Below are 23,840 nucleotides of genomic sequence, written 5' to 3'. Positions count from 1 at the left end.
ATAGAAATCTCTTGCATTCCTATATACTAATGATGAAAAATCTGAAAGAGAAATTAAGGAAACACTCCCATTTACCATTGCAACAACAACAAAAAATTACCTAGGAAGAAACCTACATAGGGAGGCAACTATGCCGAAAACTATAAGACACTGATGAAAGAAATTAAAGACGATACCAACAGATGGAGAGATATACCATATTTTTGGATTGGAAGAATCAATATTGTGAAAATGAGTATACTACCCACAGCAATCTAAAGATTCAATGCAATCCCTATCAAATTACCAATGACATTTTATACAGAAGTAGAACAAAAAAATCTTAAAATTTCTATGGAGACACAAAAGACCCCAAATAGCCAAAGCAGGCTTGTGGGAAAAAAATGGAGTTGGAGGAATCAGACTCCCTGACTTCAGACTATACTACAAAGCTACAGTAATCAAGGCAATATGGTACTGGCAGAAAACCAGAAATAGAGATCAACGGAACAGGATGGAAAGCCCAGAGATAAACAAACGCACCTGTAGTCAACTAATCTATGACAGAGTAGGCAAGGATATACAATAGAGAAAAGACAGTCTCTGCAATAAGTGGTGCTGGGAAAACTGGACAGCTACATGTAAAAGAAGGAAATTAGAACACTCCATAACACCATACCCAAAAATAAACTCAAAATGGATTAGAGACCTAAATGTCAGACTGGGCAATATAAAAGTCTTAGAGGAAAACATAGGAGGAACACTCTTTGACATAAATCACAGCAAGATCTTTTTTGATCCACTGCCTAGAGTAATGGAAATAAAACAAAAATAAACAAATGGGACCGAATGAAACATAAAAGCTTTTGCACAGCAAAGGAAACCATAAACAAGAGGAAAAGACAACCCTCAGAATGGGAGAAAATATTTCAAATGAATCAGAGGACAAAGGATTAATCTCCAAAACATATAAAAAGCTCATGCAGCTCAATAGTAAAAAAAAAAAGAAAACCACCCCAGCAAAAAATGGGCAGAAGAGCTAAATACACATTTTTTGAAAGAAGACATACAGATGGCCAAGAAGCACATGAAAAGCTGCCCAACACCACTAATTGTTAGAGAAAAGCAAATCGAAACTACAATGAGGTATCACCTCACACCACTTACAATGGGCATCATCAGAAAATCTACAAACAACAAATGCTGGAGAGGGTGTGGAGAAAAGGGAACCCTCTTGCACTGTTGGTGGGAATGTAAATTGATAGCGCCACTATGGAGAACAATACGGAGGTTCCTTAAAGACCTAAAAATAGAATTACCATATGACCCAGCAATCCAACTACTGGGCATATACCCAGAGAACCATAATTCAAAAAGACACATGCACCCCAAAGTTCATTGCAGCACTATTTACAATAGCCAGGTCATGGAAGCAACCTAAATGCCCATGAAAAGATTAATGGATCTAGAGACTGTCATACAGAGTGAAGTAAGTCAGAAAGAGAAAAACAAATATCGTATATTAAGGCATATATGTGGAACCTAGAAAAATGGTACAGATGAACCACTTAGCAGGGCAGATATTGAGACAAAGATGTAGGGAACAAATGTACAGACACCAAGTGGGGAAAGCAGTGGTGGGGTGGGAGTGGGGGTGTGATGAATTGGGCAATTAGGGTTGACATGTATACACAGATGTGTATACAATTGATGACTAATAAGAACCTGCTGTATAAAAAAAATATATAAAATAAAATTCAAAAATTAAAAAAAAACCACCCAATCAAAAAATGGGCAGAAGAGCTAAGTAGACATTTCTCGAAAAAAGACATACAAATGGCCAATAAGCACATGAAAAGCTGCTCAACATCACTAATTATTAGAGAAAAGCAAATCAAAACTACAATGAGGTATCACCTCACACCAGTTACAATGGGTATCATCAGAAAATCTACAAACAACAAATGATGGAGAGGGTGTGGAGAAAAGGGAACCCTCTTGCACTGTTGGTTGGAATGTAAATTGATACAGCCACTATGGAGAACAGTATGGAGCTTCCTTAAAAGACTAAAAATAGAATTACCATATGACCCAGCAATACCACTAGTGGGCATATAACCTGAGAATACCATAATTCAAAAAGACACATGCACCCCAGTATTCCTTGCAGCACTACTTACAATAGCCAGGTCATGGAAGCAACCTAAATGCCCATCAACAGACGAATAGTTAAAGAAGATGTGGTACATATGTACAATGGGATATTACTCAGCCTTAAAAAGAACGAAATTGTGTCATTTGTAGACAAGTGGATGGATCTAGAGACTGTCATACAGAGTGAAGTAAGCCAGAAAGAGAAAAACAGTTATGGTATATTAACACATGTATGTGGAACCTAGAAAAATGGTACAGAAGAACGGGTTTGCAGGGCAGAAATAGTGACACAGATGTACAGGAAAAAAGTATGGACAAAAAGAGGGGAAAGTGGCACGAGGGTGGAGGTGGTGTGATGAATTGAGAGACTGACATTGACATATATACACACATATGTATAAATTGGATAACTAATATAATCCTGCTGCATTAAAAAAATTTAAAATTCAAAACTTCAAAAAAAATAATTAAAATTAAAATTAATGTGACTATTTGAAACAAACAAACAAACAAAAAAACAACCTCAGGAAGACGGTTCTAGGCAGGCTCTCTTTCAATGTGGGTCTGCCTAAGTGAGGAAAGTGGAGCTGCACTGCAAAAAACCACCGGGACTCCAATTCATTTGGGGAATTCATGCCAGATGTCTCTCATCTTGAAGCAGCGATTAGACTGTAGGACCATCCCGAAATACACTAGAGATTTACCCTGAGCATTGCTACGCATTTGGAACATCCAATGTCACCTAGGTCTACCGGGGGCATTCAGACGATTATGCAATGCAGCAGACGCAGAACACGCCAAGTCCAAAAGTTGCTGCGTGGAAGGGTGAAGTGTGTCCCAAGGGTCATTTTAGCTACTCTGAAGAGATAGGGAAAAATGTCGTGGAATGATTTTGTAATTGGGAAGACTAGGAAGGGCAGTGGTTTCCTCGTTTGAAAACTAGATAGTGGCGGCCACAAGGCTGCATGATGTTGCCTATCTTTTTTGCACTTCTAGGAATGACTCCGTGACGAAAAATGAGTTTTCTCATAAGAAGCCGGAGATCTCCACTGCTTCCTAGGAGTTCATCCTAAGGCGCACCTTACCTATATTGCGAAGTCAATGTGACCCATAGCCTCAAGATAAACCCCAGTGTTTCCCATCAGCAAAGTTTGGTGTGCAGCTGCCTCCAGGATCCTTGAGTGCATCGAGTGTTTTAAGTCCCCTATGCCTTTTCGGAGATTTAAGACAGTGGCATATGAATTCACTTCCGAGGGAGAACGTGTGTCCTGTGGGTCCCTTGTGCATCTTCCAAGCAACATAACGCGAAACAGACTTTAGGATGAACTCTTTCTACGCAGAGGGAAGGGCAATTAATTACTTTCTTGCTTGCATAGCTACCTTTCTACAGCTTAAACCAGTCCCGGGGACAGGGTTCTAGCCAGTCTTGTGTTGAACGTGGCTCTCCATTTGTGAGGACCTCTAAACTCCACTGAAACAATCCCTGTGACTAAAGTACATCCTGGGAACTCATACCAGTCATCACTGTAGCATGGCGGGAAGGTCGACTCTAGGCCCAGCCTGAAAAACAGTACAGAGGTGGTAGTGAGGGGGCGGCCGCCAGGCCGAGGGCGGTTTCGGGCGGTCTCCGGCACCCGGCGCCCGACCGCTGCCTGCTTGTGGGTGCGCGCAGATGACGTGCCCCGAGTCGCTGCGGCCGCGCCGCTCCCACAGTTCCCTCCCGCCCAGGGCACCAGGCGTCTGGGCCCGACGCGGCCAGCGAGAGGCGGGGCTGCAGAGCAGGCGGGGGAATGAGGTGGAGGAGGAGGACGAAGAGGAGGAGAAGGCGGAAGTTGGAGCCCGGGGAGAGTGGCGGTTGGTGGGCCGGGTGTAGGGAGGAGCGGGATTTACGGAGCGCGGCGCCACAACCTGGAACCGGCGGGCCCGAGAGTGACCGAGTCAAGGCATGTGCCAGCGGAACCGCGGCGTCGGACCGCCTCCTGGAGGAGCTCGGCCCCGTCCAGGCCCGGCCTCATTCCCAGCCCGCGCTTCCTCCTGCCGCGGCCGCCGCGCTGCCGCCGGCGCCGTAGCGCTCTGCTGCCCACCCCGTCCCCGCGGCCGAGCCCTGGATTCCAGTGGAAGAAGGCCATCCCACGAGTGCAGGACCAGGACCCCGCGGGGGACACTGCAGCCTGCGCTCGGTAGGGCCCCCGCCGCCACCTTCTGAAATAGGATGTCCCGACGTGACGGTGTCAGCTGTGATGCATGTTTCAAGGGAAATTTTCAAGGTCACAGCTATAAGTGTTTAATATGCAATGGTTACGATTTTTGTGCATCTTGTTATGAAAGTGGTGCAACAAGAACAAGGCATACAACTGACCATCCAATGCACTGCATGTTAACAAGGGTAGATGTTGATTTGTACTATGGTTCCTAAGCTTTCTCTGTAGAGCAGCCACAGGCTTTTACTTGTCCCTATTGTGGAAAAATTGGCTATACGGAGACATCTCTTCAAGAACATGCAGAAACATCAACAGAAGTGATGTATACAGTATTTGCAGCATTACCTGGAGGCAGTCCTAATCATGTCACGGATGACCCTGCAGCTCGTCTTACTCTTGAACACAGAGCCCCTAGAGATTTAGATGAATCGAGTGGTGTTCGACATATACATAGAATGAATGCTTCACCTTGGCTGGGGATTGGGAGGTCCTGGTGTACGTAGATCAAACATTCATTCCACTAGCAGTTCTACTGGCAGGCTTTCTTCTTCTCGGACTTCATATTCTCCAAGCAATAGGGAAGCCATTGATCCTATAGGTGAGCTTTGATCCCAGTTATCAGGAGTGAGACGTTCCGCAGGGGGACAGCTTAATTCCTCTGGCCCTTCCGCTTCGCAGTTACAACAACTGCAGATACAGCTGCAGCTAGAATGGCAGCACGCCCGGGCAGCACGGCCACAACTGGACACTGCACGCAACGCAACCCGGCATACTAACACAAGGAGTGTCACCACTACAATCACACATTCCACAGAAACAAACAACACAACTAACACAGAAAGCAGTCAGCAAACTATCCAGAATTCCCAGTTTCTTCTAAAAAGGTTGAACGATCCTAAATTGTCTGAAACAGTGCACCAGTCCGTAGAAAGTGAGTGCACAGACCGCACCCTCTTTATTCAAGAGCACCTTCGATCAACTTTATTTCGTGAAGAGAGCTCGTCCTCAGACGAGAATGAACGGGGTGAATTGGCAGATTTTGGTGCTTTGGGCTGTGTAGATATTATGCCTTTAGATGTTGCTTTAGAAAACCTAAATTTAAAAGAGAGTACTATAGGAAATGAACCTCCACCACCTCCTCTTTGATGACACCCCAATTCACAGACCATGTCCTCTGTGCTGTATTTCCCAATGAATGTGGACAACAACTATCTTGGGTTTGATTGGTGATTGTAATTTCAGGTCTGTCACTCTTGTTTTATTGTGTACATTCAAAAGGAAGAGCGAAAATCTATATGATAATCCTTTCCACTTAACTAATTTTTACCTCTAGCTGGAAAATATAGGTAGCAGTGCAGGGTGATCTCTGCTTCCTGTACCTTGACATGCAAAAGCTTCTGCTAATACTCCACAATCAAACTGAAGAGGAAAATTGAAATATCTAATGAAGCTGCTGTGTGTGATTATGAATATTAATCGATAAAAACTGTTGGGATGGTTTACCTTAAAAAAAAAAAAAAAAAAAGACTACCTATATACCGGTAACACTCCGAAGCATTTGGGTGATCCAAAGTCTCCTAGGCCTGAATAGATCATTACATGCATAATGCTATTCACCACACGCAGAAATCCCAGCCTCAAACGTGTCATCGTGGAAGGTCCCAGTGTGTCCCAAATGTCTCCAGTAGTCAGGAAGAGAGTGCCTGTAAATGACCTGTGGGATCAAATTGGTAACTGGAGAATGTCAGGAAAGCCCACGTTTCCCCCTTTGGAAAGCGACATGGTTTTGGCCTCCAAGGTGTCTCTAACACACACTGCCCATCTATTCGTCACTCTACAAATATTTATGCGAGGAACAGTGAGATTTGCGTAAAGAAACCACGTGCTTTCGATTTCTTTCTTGGAGCTCATCCCACAGCATTCTGTAGCTAATGTGCCAACCAAATGTGACCTCTAGTTTAGAGGTAAGGTGCACATTTTCCCATCACAAAAGATAGGGTGCAACAGTTTCCAGGAAACCTTGGTCAATGGACTGCTTTAGCTCCAGTATTCCTCACAGTGCTTAGGACTCTCGCGTGTGTACTTTTCCCGTGGAAGTACACTGTGGCCCAAAAGCCATCTTAGCACCATCCGGGGAAACACATCTCTGGGAACCGCCCTTTCTGTTCAGTTTGAAGGGCTAGGAGCAGCTTGCTTAATTCAATGGCTTGCATTCCTCAGCTTTCAAACAACCTCAGGAAGACAGTTCTTGGTAGGCTTTCTTTCAATGTGGGTGTGCCAAAGTGAGGAAACCTGAGCTGCAATGTAAAAACACCGGGTCTCCAATTCATTTTGAGAACTCATGACAGACGTCTCTCTAACTGAAGAGGAAACCAGACATTAGGTCCAGCCAAAAATAATGCAGAGATTTACTTTGAGCGCTGCTCAGCATTTACATCATCCAAAGACACCTAGGCCTACTGAGGGCATTTAGAAGATTCTACAGTTAATTGCTCACAGTACACGTAGCACCCAAAGGTCTCATCGTGCAAGGGCAATCTTTGTTCCAAGTGTCTCTTGTAGCTAGTCAGAAAAGATAAGTAAATGTGCTGTGTGATCTACTTTGTAATTGGGAGGACTAGAAAAGTCAGTATTTTTCCCTTTTTAAAGACAGATAGTGACAACTTCAAGGCTGTCTGACGTTAACCATCTTTTATTCATTTCTGGGGATGCCTCTGTGAATAAAAGCACGTTTTCTCATAAGTAGTGGGGAGGTTTTCACCGCTTGGTCAGAGCTCATGCCACTGCCCACCCTAGATAAAGTGCAAAGTGAACGTGACCCCTAACATCAAGGTAAGCCCCAGTGTTTCCCATAAGCAAAGTTTGGTGTGCAGCAGTCTCCATGAACCCTGAGTCGATCGACTGCTTGAACTCCTCGATGCCTTTTTCTAGGCTTAAGACCGTCATGTATGAATTCATGTGTTTGGGAGACAGTTTTGTCCTGTCAGTTCCTTGGATATCTTCCAAGAGAAATAACACGAGACAGACTGTTGAGATCAGCTATTTCTATGCAGTGGGAAGAGGAATTAATTGCTTTTTGCTTGTATAGCTCGCTTTCTACAGCTTTAAAACAGCCCTGGGGACACAGTTTGACCCATTCTTAAGTTCAACGTTGCTCTCCCTTTTTGAGTGTCACTGAGCTGAAATGAATCAATCCCCGTGGCTAAAGTACCTCCTGGAAACTCCTACTTGTCATCTCTCTTCCATGACGGGAAGGTAGACCTTGGGTGAAGCCAGATAAACGTACCAAAATACCGGTAACACCGCGAGGCATTTGGATGATACAAAGACACCTAGGCCTGCCTAGATCATTACATGGGTAATGCTATTCACCGTATGCAGGACTCTCGGCGTCCAATGTGTCATCATGTAAGGGCCCAGTGTGTCACCAAAGGCTCCAGTAGTCAGGCAGAGAGTGACGGTAAATGTGCTGTGAGGTCAAGTTTGTAATTGGAGAATGTCGGGAATCCCATATATATATATATATATATATATATATAAAACAGTCATAAATGTATATGCACCCAACATAGGACCACTTCAATACATAAGGCAACTGCTAACATCTATAAAAGAGGAAATCGACAGTAACACATAATAGTGGGGGAGTTTAACACCTCACTTACACCAATGGACAGATCATCCAAACAGAAAATTAATAAGGAAACTCGAGCTTTAAATGACACAATAGACCAGATAGATTTAATGGATATTTACAGGACATTCCATTCCAAAACAGCAGATTACACTTTCTTCTCAAGTGCACATGGAACATTCTCTAGGATAGATTACATCACGGGTCACAAATTAAACCTCAGTAAATTTAAGAAAATTGAAATCACATCAATTATCTTTTGGGACCACAATGCTATGAGATTAGAAATCTATTACAGGGGAAAAAACGTAAGAAACACAAAACATATGGAGGCTAAACACTACGTTACTAAATAACCAAGAGATCACTGAAGAAATCAAAGAGGAAATCAAAAAATACCTAGAGACACATGACAAAGAAAACAAGACGATCCTAAACCTATGGGATGCAGCAAAAGCCGTTCTAAGGGAAGTTTATAGCAATAAAAGCCTACCTCAAGAAACAAGAAAAATCACAAATAAACAATCTAACCTTACACCTCAAAGAACTAGAGAAAGAAAAACAAACAAATTGCAAAGTGAGTAGAAGGAAAGAAATCAAAAGGATCAGAGCAGAAATAAAATAAATAGAAACAAAGAAAGCAATAACAAAGATCAATAAAACTAAAAGCTGCTTCTTTGAGAAGATAAACAAAATTCATATACCATTAACCAGACTCATCAAGAAAAACAGAGAGAGGACTCAGATCAATAAAAATAAAAATGAAAACGGAGAAGTTACAACAGACAACGCAGAAATACAAAGCATCCTAAGAGACTACTACAAGCAAATCTATGCAAATAAAATGGACAAACTGGAAGAAATGGACAAATTCTTAGAAAGATATCACCTTCCAAGACTGAACCAGGAAGAAACGGAAAATATGAACAGACAAATCACAAGTAATGAAATTGAAACCGTGATTTAAAAACTTCCAACAAGCAAAAGTCCAGGTCCAGATGGCTTCACAGGTGACTTCTATCAAACATTTAGAGAAGAGCTAACACCCATCCTTCTCAAACTCTTCCAAAAATTTGCAGAGGAAGGAAGGCTCCCAAACTCATTCTATGAGGCCACGATCACCCTGATACCAAAACCAGGCAAAGATACTACAAAAAAAGGAAATTACAGACCAATATCACTCTTGAATATACATGCAAAAATCCTCAACCAAATACTGGCAAACAGAATCCAACAACACATTAATAGAATTATACACCATGTCAAGTGGGATTTATCCCAGGGATGCAAGGATTCTTCAATATACGCAAATCAATCAATGTGATACACCAAATTAGCAAATTGAAGAAGAAACACCATATGATCATCACAATAGATGTAGAAAAAGCTTTTGACTTTTCAACACCCATTTATGATAAAAACTCTCCAGAGAGTGGGCATAGAGGAAACCTACCTCAACATCATAAAGGCCGTATATGAAAAACCCAAAGCAAACATCATTCTCAAAGGTGAAAAACTGAAAGAATTTCCTCTCAGATCAGGAACAAGACAAGGATGTGCACTCTCACCACGATTATTCAACATAGTTTTCGAAGTCCTAGCCACGGCCATCAGAGAAGAAAAAGAAATATACAGAATACAAATTGGGAAAGAAGAAGCAAAACTGTCACTGTTTGCAGACGACATGATACTATACATAGAGAATCCTAAAGATGCCACCAGAAAACTACTAGAGCTAATCAATAAATCTGGTAAAGTTGAAGGATACAAGTTTAATGCATAGAAATCTCTTGCATTCCTATATACTAATGATGAAAAATCTGAAAGAGAAATTAAGGAAACACTCCCATTTACCATTGCAACAACAATAAAAAATTACCTAGGAAGAAACCTACATAGGGAGGCAACTATGCAGAAAACTATAAGACACTGATGAAAGAAATTAAAGACGATACCAACAGATGGAGAGATATACCATATTTTTGGATTGGAAGAATCAATATTGTGAAAATGAGTATACTACCCACAGCAATCTAAAGATTCAATGCAATCCCTATCAAATTACCAATGACATTTTATACAGAAGTAGAACAAAAAAATCTTAAAATTTCTATGGAGACACAAAAGACCCCAAATAGCCAAAGCAGGCTTGTGGGAAAAAAATGGAGTTGGAGGAATCAGACTCCCTGACTTCAGACTATACTACAAAGCTACAGTAATCAAGGCAATATGGTACTGGCAGAAAACCAGAAATAGAGATCAACGGAACAGGATGGAAAGCCCAGAGATAAACAAACGCACCTGTAGTCAACTAATCTATGACAGAGTAGGCAAGGATATACAATAGAGAAAAGACAGTCTCTGCAATAAGTGGTGCTGGGAAAACTGGACAGCTACATGTAAAAGAAGGAAATTAGAACACTCCATAACACCATACCCAAAAATAAACTCAAAATGGATTAGAGACCTAAATGTCAGACTGGGCAATATAAAAGTCTTAGAGGAAAACATAGGAGGAACACTCTTTGACATAAATCACAGCAAGATCTTTTTTGATCCACTGCCTAGAGTAATGGAAATAAAACAAAAATAAACAAATGGGACCGAATGAAACATAAAAGCTTTTGCACAGCAAAGGAAACCATAAACAAGAGGAAAAGACAACCCTCAGAATGGGAGAAAATATTTCAAATGAATCAGAGGACAAAGGATTAATCTCCAAAACATATAAAAAGCTCATGCAGCTCAATAGTAAAAAAAAAAAGAAAACCACCCCAGCAAAAAATGGGCAGAAGAGCTAAATACACATTTTTTGAAAGAAGACATACAGATGGCCAAGAAGCACATGAAAAGCTGCCCAACACCACTAATTGTTAGAGAAAAGCAAATCGAAACTACAATGAGGTATCACCTCACACCACTTACAATGGGCATCATCAGAAAATCTACAAACAACAAATGCTGGAGAGGGTGTGGAGAAAAGGGAACCCTCTTGCACTGTTGGTGGGAATGTAAATTGATAGCGCCACTATGGAGAACAATACGGAGGTTCCTTAAAGACCTAAAAATAGAATTACCATATGACCCAGCAATCCAACTACTGGGCATATACCCAGAGAACCATAATTCAAAAAGACACATGCACCCCAAAGTTCATTGCAGCACTATTTACAATAGCCAGGTCATGGAAGCAACCTAAATGCCCATGAAAAGATTAATGGATCTAGAGACTGTCATACAGAGTGAAGTAAGTCAGAAAGAGAAAAACAAATATCGTATATTAAGGCATATATGTGGAACCTAGAAAAATGGTACAGATGAACCACTTAGCAGGGCAGATATTGAGACAAAGATGTAGGGAACAAATGTACAGACACCAAGTGGGGAAAGCAGTGGTGGGGTGGGAGTGGGGGTGTGATGAATTGGGCAATTAGGGTTGACATGTATACACAGATGTGTATACAATTGATGACTAATAAGAACCTGCTGTATAAAAAAAATATATAAAATAAAATTCAAAAATTAAAAAAAAACCACCCAATCAAAAAATGGGCAGAAGAGCTAAGTAGACATTTCTCGAAAAAAGACATACAAATGGCCAATAAGCACATGAAAAGCTGCTCAACATCACTAATTATTAGAGAAAAGCAAATCAAAACTACAATGAGGTATCACCTCACACCAGTTACAATGGGTATCATCAGAAAATCTACAAACAACAAATGATGGAGAGGGTGTGGAGAAAAGGGAACCCTCTTGCACTGTTGGTTGGAATGTAAATTGATACAGCCACTATGGAGAACAGTATGGAGCTTCCTTAAAAGACTAAAAATAGAATTACCACATGACCCAGCAATACCACTAGTGGGCATATAACCTGAGAATACCATAATTCAAAAAGACACATGCACCCCAGTATTCCTTGCAGCACTACTTACAATAGCCAGGTCATGGAAGCAACCTAAATGCCCATCAACAGACGAATAGTTAAAGAAGATGTGGTACATATGTACAATGGGATATTACTCAGCCTTAAAAAGAACGAAATTGTGTCATTTGTAGACAAGTGGATGGATCTAGAGACTGTCATACAGAGTGAAGTAAGCCAGAAAGAGAAAAACAGTTATGGTATATTAACACATGTATGTGGAACCTAGAAAAATGGTACAGAAGAACGGGTTTGCAGGGCAGAAATAGTGACACAGATGTACAGGAAAAAAGTATGGACAAAAAGAGGGGAAAGTGGCACGAGGGTGGAGGTGGTGTGATGAATTGAGAGACTGACATTGACATATATACACACATATGTATAAATTGGATAACTAATATAATCCTGCTGCATTAAAAAAATTTAAAATTCAAAACTTCAAAAAAAATAATTAAAATTAAAATTAATGTGACTATTTGAAACAAACAAACAAACAAAAAAACAACCTCAGGAAGACGGTTCTAGGCAGGCTCTCTTTCAATGTGGGTCTGCCTAAGTGAGGAAAGTGGAGCTGCACTGCAAAAAACCACCGGGACTCCAATTCATTTGGGGAATTCATGCCAGATGTCTCTCATCTTGAAGCAGCGATTAGACTGTAGGACCATCCCGAAATACACTAGAGATTTACCCTGAGCATTGCTACGCATTTGGAACATCCAATGTCACCTAGGTCTACCGGGGGCATTCAGACGATTATGCAATGCAGCAGACGCAGAACACGCCAAGTCCAAAAGTTGCTGCGTGGAAGGGTGAAGTGTGTCCCAAGGGTCATTTTAGCTACTCTGAAGAGATAGGGAAAAATGTCGTGGAATGATTTTGTAATTGGGAAGACTAGGAAGGGCAGTGGTTTCCTCGTTTGAAAACTAGATAGTGGCGGCCACAAGGCTGCATGATGTTGCCTATCTTTTTTGCACTTCTAGGAATGACTCCGTGACGAAAAATGAGTTTTCTCATAAGAAGCCGGAGATCTCCACTGCTTCCTAGGAGTTCATCCTAAGGCGCACCTTACCTATATTGCGAAGTCAATGTGACCCATAGCCTCAAGATAAACCCCAGTGTTTCCCATCAGCAAAGTTTGGTGTGCAGCTGCCTCCAGGATCCTTGAGTGCATCGAGTGTTTTAAGTCCTCTATGCCTTTTCGGAGATTTAAGACAGTGGCATATGAATTCACTTCCGAGGGAGAACGTGTGTCCTGTGGGTCCCTTGTGCATCTTCCAAGCAACATAACGCGAAACAGACTTTAGGATGAACTCTTTCTACGCAGAGGGAAGGGCAATTAATTACTTTCTTGCTTGCATAGCTACCTTTCTACAGCTTAAACCAGTCCCGGGGACAGGGTTCTAGCCAGTCTTGTGTTGAACGTGGCTCTCCATTTGTGAGGACCTCTAAACTCCACTGAAACAATCCCTGTGACTAAAGTACATCCTGGGAACTCATACCAGTCATCACTGTAGCATGGCGGGAAGGTCGACTCTAGGCCCAGCCTGAAAAACAGTACAGAGGTGGTAGTGAGGGGGCGGCCGCCAGGCCGAGGGCGGTTTCGGGCGGTCTCCGGCACCCGGCGCCCGACCGCTGCCTGCTTGTGGGTGCGCGCAGATGACGTGCCCCGAGTCGCTGCGGCCGCGCCGCTCCCACAGTTCCCTCCCGCCCAGGGCACCAGGCGTCTGGGCCCGACGCGGCCAGCGAGAGGCGGGGCTGCAGAGCAGGCGGGGGAATGAGGTGGAGGAGGAGGACGAAGAGGAGGAGAAGGCGGAAGTTGGAGCCCGGGGAGAGTGGCGGTTGGTGGGCCGGGTGTAGGGAGGAGCGGGATTTACGGAGCGCGGCGCCACAACCTGGAACCGGCGGGCCCGAGAGTGACCGAGTCAAGGCATGTGCCAGCGGAACCGCGGCGTCGGACCGCCTCCTGGAGGAGCTCGGCCCCGTCCAGGCCCGGCCTCATTCCCAGCCCGCGCTTCCTCCTGCCGCGGCCGCCGCGCTGCCGCCGGCGCCGTAGCGCTCTGCTGCCCACCCCGTCCCCGCGGCCGAGCCCTGGATTCCAGTGGAAGAAGGCCATCCCACGAGTGCAGGACCAGGACCCCGCGGGGGACACTGCAGCCTGCGCTCGGTAGGGCCCCCGCCGCCACCTTCTGAAATAGGATGTCCCGACGTGACGGTGTCAGCTGTGATGCATGTTTCAAGGGAAATTTTCAAGGTCACAGCTATAAGTGTTTAATATGCAATGGTTACGATTTTTGTGCATCTTGTTATGAAAGTGGTGCAACAAGAACAAGGCATACAACTGACCATCCAATGCACTGCATGTTAACAAGGGTAGATGTTGATTTGTACTATGGTTCCTAAGCTTTCTCTGTAGAGCAGCCACAGGCTTTTACTTGTCCCTATTGTGGAAAAATTGGCTATACGGAGACATCTCTTCAAGAACATGCAGAAACATCAACAGAAGTGATGTATACAGTATTTGCAGCATTACCTGGAGGCAGTCCTAATCATGTCACGGATGACCCTGCAGCTCGTCTTACTCTTGAACACAGAGCCCCTAGAGATTTAGATGAATCGAGTGGTGTTCGACATATACATAGAATGAATGCTTCACCTTGGCTGGGGATTGGGAGGTCCTGGTGTACGTAGATCAAACATTCATTCCACTAGCAGTTCTACTGGCAGGCTTTCTTCTTCTCGGACTTCATATTCTCCAAGCAATAGGGAAGCCATTGATCCTATAGGTGAGCTTTGATCCCAGTTATCAGGAGTGAGACGTTCCGCAGGGGGACAGCTTAATTCCTCTGGCCCTTCCGCTTCGCAGTTACAACAACTGCAGATACAGCTGCAGCTAGAATGGCAGCACGCCCGGGCAGCACGGCCACAACTGGACACTGCACGCAACGCAACCCGGCATACTAACACAAGGAGTGTCACCACTACAATCACACATTCCACAGAAACAAACAACACAACTAACACAGAAAGCAGTCAGCAAACTATCCAGAATTCCCAGTTTCTTCTAAAAAGGTTGAACGATCCTAAATTGTCTGAAACAGTGCACCAGTCCGTAGAAAGTGAGTGCACAGACCGCACCCTCTTTATTCAAGAGCGCCTTCGATCAACTTTATTTCGTGAAGAGAGCTCGTCCTCAGACGAGAATGAACGGGGTGAATTGGCAGATTTTGGTGCTTTGGGCTGTGTAGATATTATGCCTTTAGATGTTGCTTTAGAAAACCTAAATTTAAAAGAGAGTACTATAGGAAATGAACCTCCACCACCTCCTCTTTGATGACACCCCAATTCACAGACCATGTCCTCTGTGCTGTATTTCCCAATGAATGTGGACAACAACTATCTTGGGTTTGATTGGTGATTGTAATTTCAGGTCTGTCACTCTTGTTTTATTGTGTACATTCAAAAGGAAGAGCGAAAATCTATATGATAATCCTTTCCACTTAACTAATTTTTACCTCTAGCTGGAAAATATAGGTAGCAGTGCAGGGTGATCTCTGCTTCCTGTACCTTGACATGCAAAAGCTTCTGCTAATACTCCACAATCAAACTGAAGAGGAAAATTGAAATATCTAATGAAGCTGCTGTGTGTGATTATGAATATTAATCGATAAAAACTGTTGGGATGGTTTACCTTAAAAAAAAAAAAAAAAAAAAGACTACCTATATACCGGTAACACTCCGAAGCATTTGGGTGATCCAAAGTCTCCTAGGCCTGAATAGATCATTACATGCATAATGCTATTCACCACACGCAGAAATCCCAGCCTCAAACGTGTCATCGTGGAAGGTCCCAGTGTGTCCCAAATGTCTCCAGTAGTCAGGAAGAGAGTGCCTGTAAATGACCTGTGGGATCAAATTGGTAACTGGAGAATGTCAGGAAAGCCCACGTTTCCCCCTTTGGAAAGCGACATGGTTTTGGCCTCCAAGGTGTCTCTAACACACACTGCCCATCTATTCGTCACTCTACAAATATTTATGCGAGGAACAGTGAGATTTGCGTAAAGAAACCACGTGCTTTCGATTTCTTTCTTGGAGCTCATCCCACAGCATTCTGTAGCTAATGTGCCAACCAAATGTGACCTCTAGTTTAGAGGTAAGGTGCACATTTTCCCATCACAAAAGATAGGGTGCAACAGTTTCCAGGAAACCTTGGTCAATGGACTGCTTTAGCTCCAGTATTCCTCACAGTGCTTAGGACTCTCGCGTGTGTACTTTTCCCGTGGAAGTACACTGTGGCCCAAAAGCCATCTTAGCACCATCCGGGGAAACACATCTCTGGGAACCGCCCTTTCTGTTCAGTTTGAAGGGCTAGGAGCAGCTTGCTTAATTCAATGGCTTGCATTCCTCAGCTTTCAAACAACCTCAGGAAGACAGTTCTTGGTAGGCTTTCTTTCAATGTGGGTGTGCCAAAGTGAGGAAACCTGAGCTGCAATGTAAAAACACCGGGTCTCCAATTCATTTTGAGAACTCATGACAGACGTCTCTCTAACTGAAGAGGAAACCAGACATTAGGTCCAGCCAAAAATAATGCAGAGATTTACTTTGAGCGCTGCTCAGCATTTACATCATCCAAAGACACCTAGGCCTACTGAGGGCATTTAGAAGATTCTACAGTTAATTGCTCACAGTACACGTAGCACCCAAAGGTCTCATCGTGCAAGGGCAATCTTTGTTCCAAGTGTCTCTTGTAGCTAGTCAGAAAAGATAAGTAAATGTGCTGTGTGATCTACTTTGTAATTGGGAGGACTAGAAAAGTCAGTATTTTTCCCTTTTTAAAGACAGATAGTGACAACTTCAAGGCTGTCTGACGTTAACCATCTTTTATTCATTTCTGGGGATGCCTCTGTGAATAAAAGCACGTTTTCTCATAAGTAGTGGGGAGGTTTTCACCGCTTGGTCAGAGCTCATGCCACTGCCCACCCTAGATAAAGTGCAAAGTGAACGTGACCCCTAACATCAAGGTAAGCCCCAGTGTTTCCCATAAGCAAAGTTTGGTGTGCAGCAGTCTCCATGAACCCTGAGTCGATCGACTGCTTGAACTCCTCGATGCCTTTTTCTAGGCTTAAGACCGTCATGTATGAATTCATGTGTTTGGGAGACAGTTTTGTCCTGTCAGTTCCTTGGATATCTTCCAAGAGAAATAACACGAGACAGACTGTTGAGATCAGCTATTTCTATGCAGTGGGAAGAGGAATTAATTGCTTTTTGCTTGTATAGCTCGCTTTCTACAGCTTTAAAACAGCCCTGGGGACACAGTTTGACCCATTCTTAAGTTCAACGTTGCTCTCCCTTTTTGAGTGTCACTGAGCTGAAATGAATCAATCCCCGTGGCTAAAGTACCTCCTGGAAACTCCTACTTGTCATCTCTCTTCCATGACGGGAAGGTAGACCTTGGGTGAAGCCAGATAAACGTACCAAAATACCGGTAACACCGCGAGGCATTTGGATGATACAAAGACACCTAGGCCTGCCTAGATCATTACATGGGTAATGCTATTCACCGTATGCAGGACTCTCGGCGTCCAATGTGTCATCATGTAAGGGCCCAGTGTGTCACCAAAGGCTCCAGTAGTCAGGCAGAGAGTGACGGTAAATGTGCTGTGAGGTCAAGTTTGTAATTGGAGAATGTCGGGAATCCCATATATATATATATATATATATATATATAAAACAGTCATAAATGTATATGCACCCAACATAGGACCACTTCAATACATAAGGCAACTGCTAACATCTATAAAAGAGGAAATCGACAGTAACACATAATAGTGGGGGAGTTTAACACCTCACTTACACCAATGGACAGATCATCCAAACAGAAAATTAATAAGGAAACTCGAGCTTTAAATGACACAATAGACCAGATAGATTTAATGGATATTTACAGGACATTCCATTCCAAAACAGCAGATTACACTTTCTTCTCAAGTGCACATGGAACATTCTCTAGGATAGATTACATCACGGGTCACAAATTAAACCTCAGTAAATTTAAGAAAATTGAAATCACATCAATTATCTTTTGGGACCACAATGCTATGAGATTAGAAATCTATTACAGGGGAAAAAACGTAAGAAACACAAAACATATGGAGGCTAAACACTACGTTACTAAATAACCAAGAGATCACTGAAGAAATCAAAGAGGAAATCAAAAAATACCTAGAGACACATGACAAAGAAAACAAGACGATCCTAAACCTATGGGATGCAGCAAAAGCCGTTCTAAGGGAAGTTTATAGCAATAAAAGCCTACCTCAAGAAACAAGAAAAATCACAAATAAACAATCTAACCTTACACCTCAAAGAACTAGAGAAAGAAAAACAAACAAATTGCAAAGTGAGTAGAAGGAAAGAAATCAAAAGGATCAGAGCAGAAATAAAATAAATAGAAACAAAGAAAGCAATAACAAAGATCAATAAAACTAAAAGCTGCTTCTTTGAGAAGATAAACAAAATTCATATACCATTAACCAGACTCATCAAGAAAAACAGAGAGAGGACTCAGATCAATAAAAATAAAAATGAAAACGGAGAAGTTACAACAGACAACGCAGAAATACAAAGCATCCTAAGAGACTACTACAAGCAAATCTATGCAAATAAAATGGACAAACTGGAAGAAATGGACAAATTCTTAGAAAGATATCACCTTCCAAGACTGAACCAGGAAGAAACGGAAAATATGAACAGACAAATCACAAGTAATGAAATTGAAACCGTGATTTAAAAACTTCCAACAAGCAAAAGTCCAGGTCCAGATGGCTTCACAGGTGACTTCTATCAAACATTTAGAGAAGAGCTAACACCCATCCTTCTCAAACTCTTCCAAAAATTTGCAGAGGAAGGAAGGCTCCCAAACTCATTCTATGAGGCCACGATCACCCTGATACCAAAACCAGGCAAAGATACTACAAAAAAAGGAAATTACAGACCAATATCACTCTTGAATATACATGCAAAAATCCTCAACCAAATACTGGCAAACAGAATCCAACAACACATTAATAGAATTATACACCATGTCAAGTGGGATTTATCCCAGGGATGCAAGGATTCTTCAATATACGCAAATCAATCAATGTGATACACCAAATTAGCAAATTGAAGAAGAAACACCATATGATCATCACAATAGATGTAGAAAAAGCTTTTGACTTTTCAACACCCATTTATGATAAAAACTCTCCAGAGAGTGGGCATAGAGGAAACCTACCTCAACATCATAAAGGCCGTATATGAAAAACCCAAAGCAAACATCATTCTCAAAGGTGAAAAACTGAAAGAATTTCCTCTCAGATCAGGAACAAGACAAGGATGTGCACTCTCACCACGATTATTCAACATAGTTTTCGAAGTCCTAGCCACGGCCATCAGAGAAGAAAAAGAAATATACAGAATACAAATTGGGAAAGAAGAAGCAAAACTGTCACTGTTTGCAGACGACATGATACTATACATAGAGAATCCTAAAGATGCCACCAGAAAACTACTAGAGCTAATCAATAAATCTGGTAAAGTTGAAGGATACAAGTTTAATGCATAGAAATCTCTTGCATTCCTATATACTAATGATGAAAAATCTGAAAGAGAAATTAAGGAAACACTCCCATTTACCATTGCAACAACAATAAAAAATTACCTAGGAAGAAACCTACATAGGGAGGCAACTATGCAGAAAACTATAAGACACTGATGAAAGAAATTAAAGACGATACCAACAGATGGAGAGATATACCATATTTTTGGATTGGAAGAATCAATATTGTGAAAATGAGTATACTACCCACAGCAATCTAAAGATTCAATGCAATCCCTATCAAATTACCAATGACATTTTATACAGAAGTAGAACAAAAAAATCTTAAAATTTCTATGGAGACACAAAAGACCCCAAATAGCCAAAGCAGGCTTGTGGGAAAAAAATGGAGTTGGAGGAATCAGACTCCCTGACTTCAGACTATACTACAAAGCTACAGTAATCAAGGCAATATGGTACTGGCAGAAAACCAGAAATAGAGATCAACGGAACAGGATGGAAAGCCCAGAGATAAACAAACGCACCTGTAGTCAACTAATCTATGACAGAGTAGGCAAGGATATACAATAGAGAAAAGACAGTCTCTGCAATAAGTGGTGCTGGGAAAACTGGACAGCTACATGTAAAAGAAGGAAATTAGAACACTCCATAACACCATACCCAAAAATAAACTCAAAATGGATTAGAGACCTAAATGTCAGACTGGGCAATATAAAAGTCTTAGAGGAAAACATAGGAGGAACACTCTTTGACATAAATCACAGCAAGATCTTTTTTGATCCACTGCCTAGAGTAATGGAAATAAAACAAAAATAAACAAATGGGACCGAATGAAACATAAAAGCTTTTGCACAGCAAAGGAAACCATAAACAAGAGGAAAAGACAACCCTCAGAATGGGAGAAAATATTTCAAATGAATCAGAGGACAAAGGATTAATCTCCAAAACATATAAAAAGCTCATGCAGCTCAATAGTAAAAAAAAAAAGAAAACCACCCCAGCAAAAAATGGGCAGAAGAGCTAAATACACATTTTTTGAAAGAAGACATACAGATGGCCAAGAAGCACATGAAAAGCTGCCCAACACCACTAATTGTTAGAGAAAAGCAAATCGAAACTACAATGAGGTATCACCTCACACCACTTACAATGGGCATCATCAGAAAATCTACAAACAACAAATGCTGGAGAGGGTGTGGAGAAAAGGGAACCCTCTTGCACTGTTGGTGGGAATGTAAATTGATAGCGCCACTATGGAGAACAATACGGAGGTTCCTTAAAGACCTAAAAATAGAATTACCATATGACCCAGCAATCCAACTACTGGGCATATACCCAGAGAACCATAATTCAAAAAGACACATGCACCCCAAAGTTCATTGCAGCACTATTTACAATAGCCAGGTCATGGAAGCAACCTAAATGCCCATGAAAAGATTAATGGATCTAGAGACTGTCATACAGAGTGAAGTAAGTCAGAAAGAGAAAAACAAATATCGTATATTAAGGCATATATGTGGAACCTAGAAAAATGGTACAGATGAACCACTTAGCAGGGCAGATATTGAGACAAAGATGTAGGGAACAAATGTACAGACACCAAGTGGGGAAAGCAGTGGTGGGGTGGGAGTGGGGGTGTGATGAATTGGGCAATTAGGGTTGACATGTATACACAGATGTGTATACAATTGATGACTAATAAGAACCTGCTGTATAAAAAAAATATATAAAATAAAATTCAAAAATTAAAAAAAAACCACCCAATCAAAAAATGGGCAGAAGAGCTAAGTAGACATTTCTCGAAAAAAGACATACAAATGGCCAATAAGCACATGAAAAGCTGCTCAACATCACTAATTATTAGAGAAAAGCAAATCAAAACTACAATGAGGTATCACCTCACACCAGTTACAATGGGTATCATCAGAAAATCTACAAACAACAAATGATGGAGAGGGTGTGGAGAAAAGGGAACCCTCTTGCACTGTTGGTTGGAATGTAAATTGATACAGCCACTATGGAGAACAGTATGGAGCTTCCTTAAAAGACTAAAAATAGAATTACCACATGACCCAGCAATACCACTAGTGGGCATATAACCTGAGAATACCATAATTCAAAAAGACACATGCACCCCAGTATTCCTTGCAGCACTACTTACAATAGCCAGGTCATGGAAGCAACCTAAATGCCCATCAACAGACGAATAGTTAAAGAAGATGTGGTACATATGTACAATGGGATATTACTCAGCCTTAAAAAGAACGAAATTGTGTCATTTGTAGACAAGTGGATGGATCTAGAGACTGTCATACAGAGTGAAGTAAGCCAGAAAGAGAAAAACAGTTATGGTATATTAACACATGTATGTGGAACCTAGAAAAATGGTACAGAAGAACGGGTTTGCAGGGCAGAAATAGTGACACAGATGTACAGGAAAAAAGTATGGACAAAAAGAGGGGAAAGTGGCACGAGGGTGGAGGTGGTGTGATGAATTGAGAGACTGACATTGACATATATACACACATATGTATAAATTGGATAACTAATATAATCCTGCTGCATTAAAAAAATTTAAAATTCAAAACTTCAAAAAAAATAATTAAAATTAAAATTAATGTGACTATTTGAAACAAACAAACAAACAAAAAAACAACCTCAGGAAGACGGTTCTAGGCAGGCTCTCTTTCAATGTGGGTCTGCCTAAGTGAGGAAAGTGGAGCTGCACTGCAAAAAACCACCGGGACTCCAATTCATTTGGGGAATTCATGCCAGATGTCTCTCATCTTGAAGCAGCGATTAGACTGTAGGACCATCCCGAAATACACTAGAGATTTACCCTGAGCATTGCTACGCATTTGGAACATCCAATGTCACCTAGGTCTACCGGGGGCATTCAGACGATTATGCAATGCAGCAGACGCAGAACACGCCAAGTCCAAAAGTTGCTGCGTGGAAGGGTGAAGTGTGTCCCAAGGGTCATTTTAGCTACTCTGAAGAGATAGGGAAAAATGTCGTGGAATGATTTTGTAATTGGGAAGACTAGGAAGGGCAGTGGTTTCCTCGTTTGAAAACTAGATAGTGGCGGCCACAAGGCTGCATGATGTTGCCTATCTTTTTTGCACTTCTAGGAATGACTCCGTGACGAAAAATGAGTTTTCTCATAAGAAGCCGGAGATCTCCACTGCTTCCTAGGAGTTCATCCTAAGGCGCACCTTACCTATATTGCGAAGTCAATGTGACCCATAGCCTCAAGATAAACCCCAGTGTTTCCCATCAGCAAAGTTTGGTGTGCAGCTGCCTCCAGGATCCTTGAGTGCATCGAGTGTTTTAAGTCCTCTATGCCTTTTCGGAGATTTAAGACAGTGGCATATGAATTCACTTCCGAGGGAGAACGTGTGTCCTGTGGGTCCCTTGTGCATCTTCCAAGCAACATAACGCGAAACAGACTTTAGGATGAACTCTTTCTACGCAGAGGGAAGGGCAATTAATTACTTTCTTGCTTGCATAGCTACCTTTCTACAGCTTAAACCAGTCCCGGGGACAGGGTTCTAGCCAGTCTTGTGTTGAACGTGGCTCTCCATTTGTGAGGACCTCTAAACTCCACTGAAACAATCCCTGTGACTAAAGTACATCCTGGGAACTCATACCAGTCATCACTGTAGCATGGCGGGAAGGTCGACTCTAGGCCCAGCCTGAAAAACAGTACAGAGGTGGTAGTGAGGGGGCGGCCGCCAGGCCGAGGGCGGTTTCGGGCGGTCTCCGGCACCCGGCGCCCGACCGCTGCCTGCTTGTGGGTGCGCGCAGATGACGTGCCCCGAGTCGCTGCGGCCGCGCCGCTCCCACAGTTCCCTCCCGCCCAGGGCACCAGGCGTCTGGGCCCGACGCGGCCAGCGAGAGGCGGGGCTGCAGAGCAGGCGGGGGAATGAGGTGGAGGAGGAGGACGAAGAGGAGGAGAAGGCGGAAGTTGGAGCCCGGGGAGAGTGGCGGTTGGTGGGCCGGGTGTAGGGAGGAGCGGGATTTACGGAGCGCGGCGCCACAACCTGGAACCGGCGGGCCCGAGAGTGACCGAGTCAAGGCATGTGCCAGCGGAACCGCGGCGTCGGACCGCCTCCTGGAGGAGCTCGGCCCCGTCCAGGCCCGGCCTCATTCCCAGCCCGCGCTTCCTCCTGCCGCGGCCGCCGCGCTGCCGCCGGCGCCGTAGCGCTCTGCTGCCCACCCCGTCCCCGCGGCCGAGCCCTGGATTCCAGTGGAAGAAGGCCATCCCACGAGTGCAGGACCAGGACCCCGCGGGGGACACTGCAGCCTGCGCTCGGTAGGGCCCCCGCCGCCACCTTCTGAAATAGG

At 42.9% G+C, this 23,840-nt stretch overlaps 2 pseudogenes; both read left to right on the top strand.

The window, feature by feature from the left end:
- The first annotated feature begins 4,345 nt into the window (after positions 1 to 4,345).
- LOC133101209 (E3 ubiquitin-protein ligase KCMF1-like) lies at positions 4,346 to 5,480 on the top strand (annotated as a pseudogene).
- An 8,612-nt stretch (positions 5,481 to 14,092) lies between these two features.
- Positions 14,093 to 15,227, top strand: LOC133101217 (E3 ubiquitin-protein ligase KCMF1-like; annotated as a pseudogene).
- The last annotated feature ends 8,613 nt before the right edge of the window (positions 15,228 to 23,840 follow it).

This window comes from Eubalaena glacialis, chromosome 11 (genome assembly GCF_028564815.1).
Source record: "Eubalaena glacialis isolate mEubGla1 chromosome 11, mEubGla1.1.hap2.+ XY, whole genome shotgun sequence".
NCBI classification, from domain to species: Eukaryota; Metazoa; Chordata; class Mammalia; order Artiodactyla; family Balaenidae; genus Eubalaena; species Eubalaena glacialis.
Note: the sequence above shows the minus strand (reverse complement) of the source record. Positions and strands in the feature narration are given on the sequence as shown.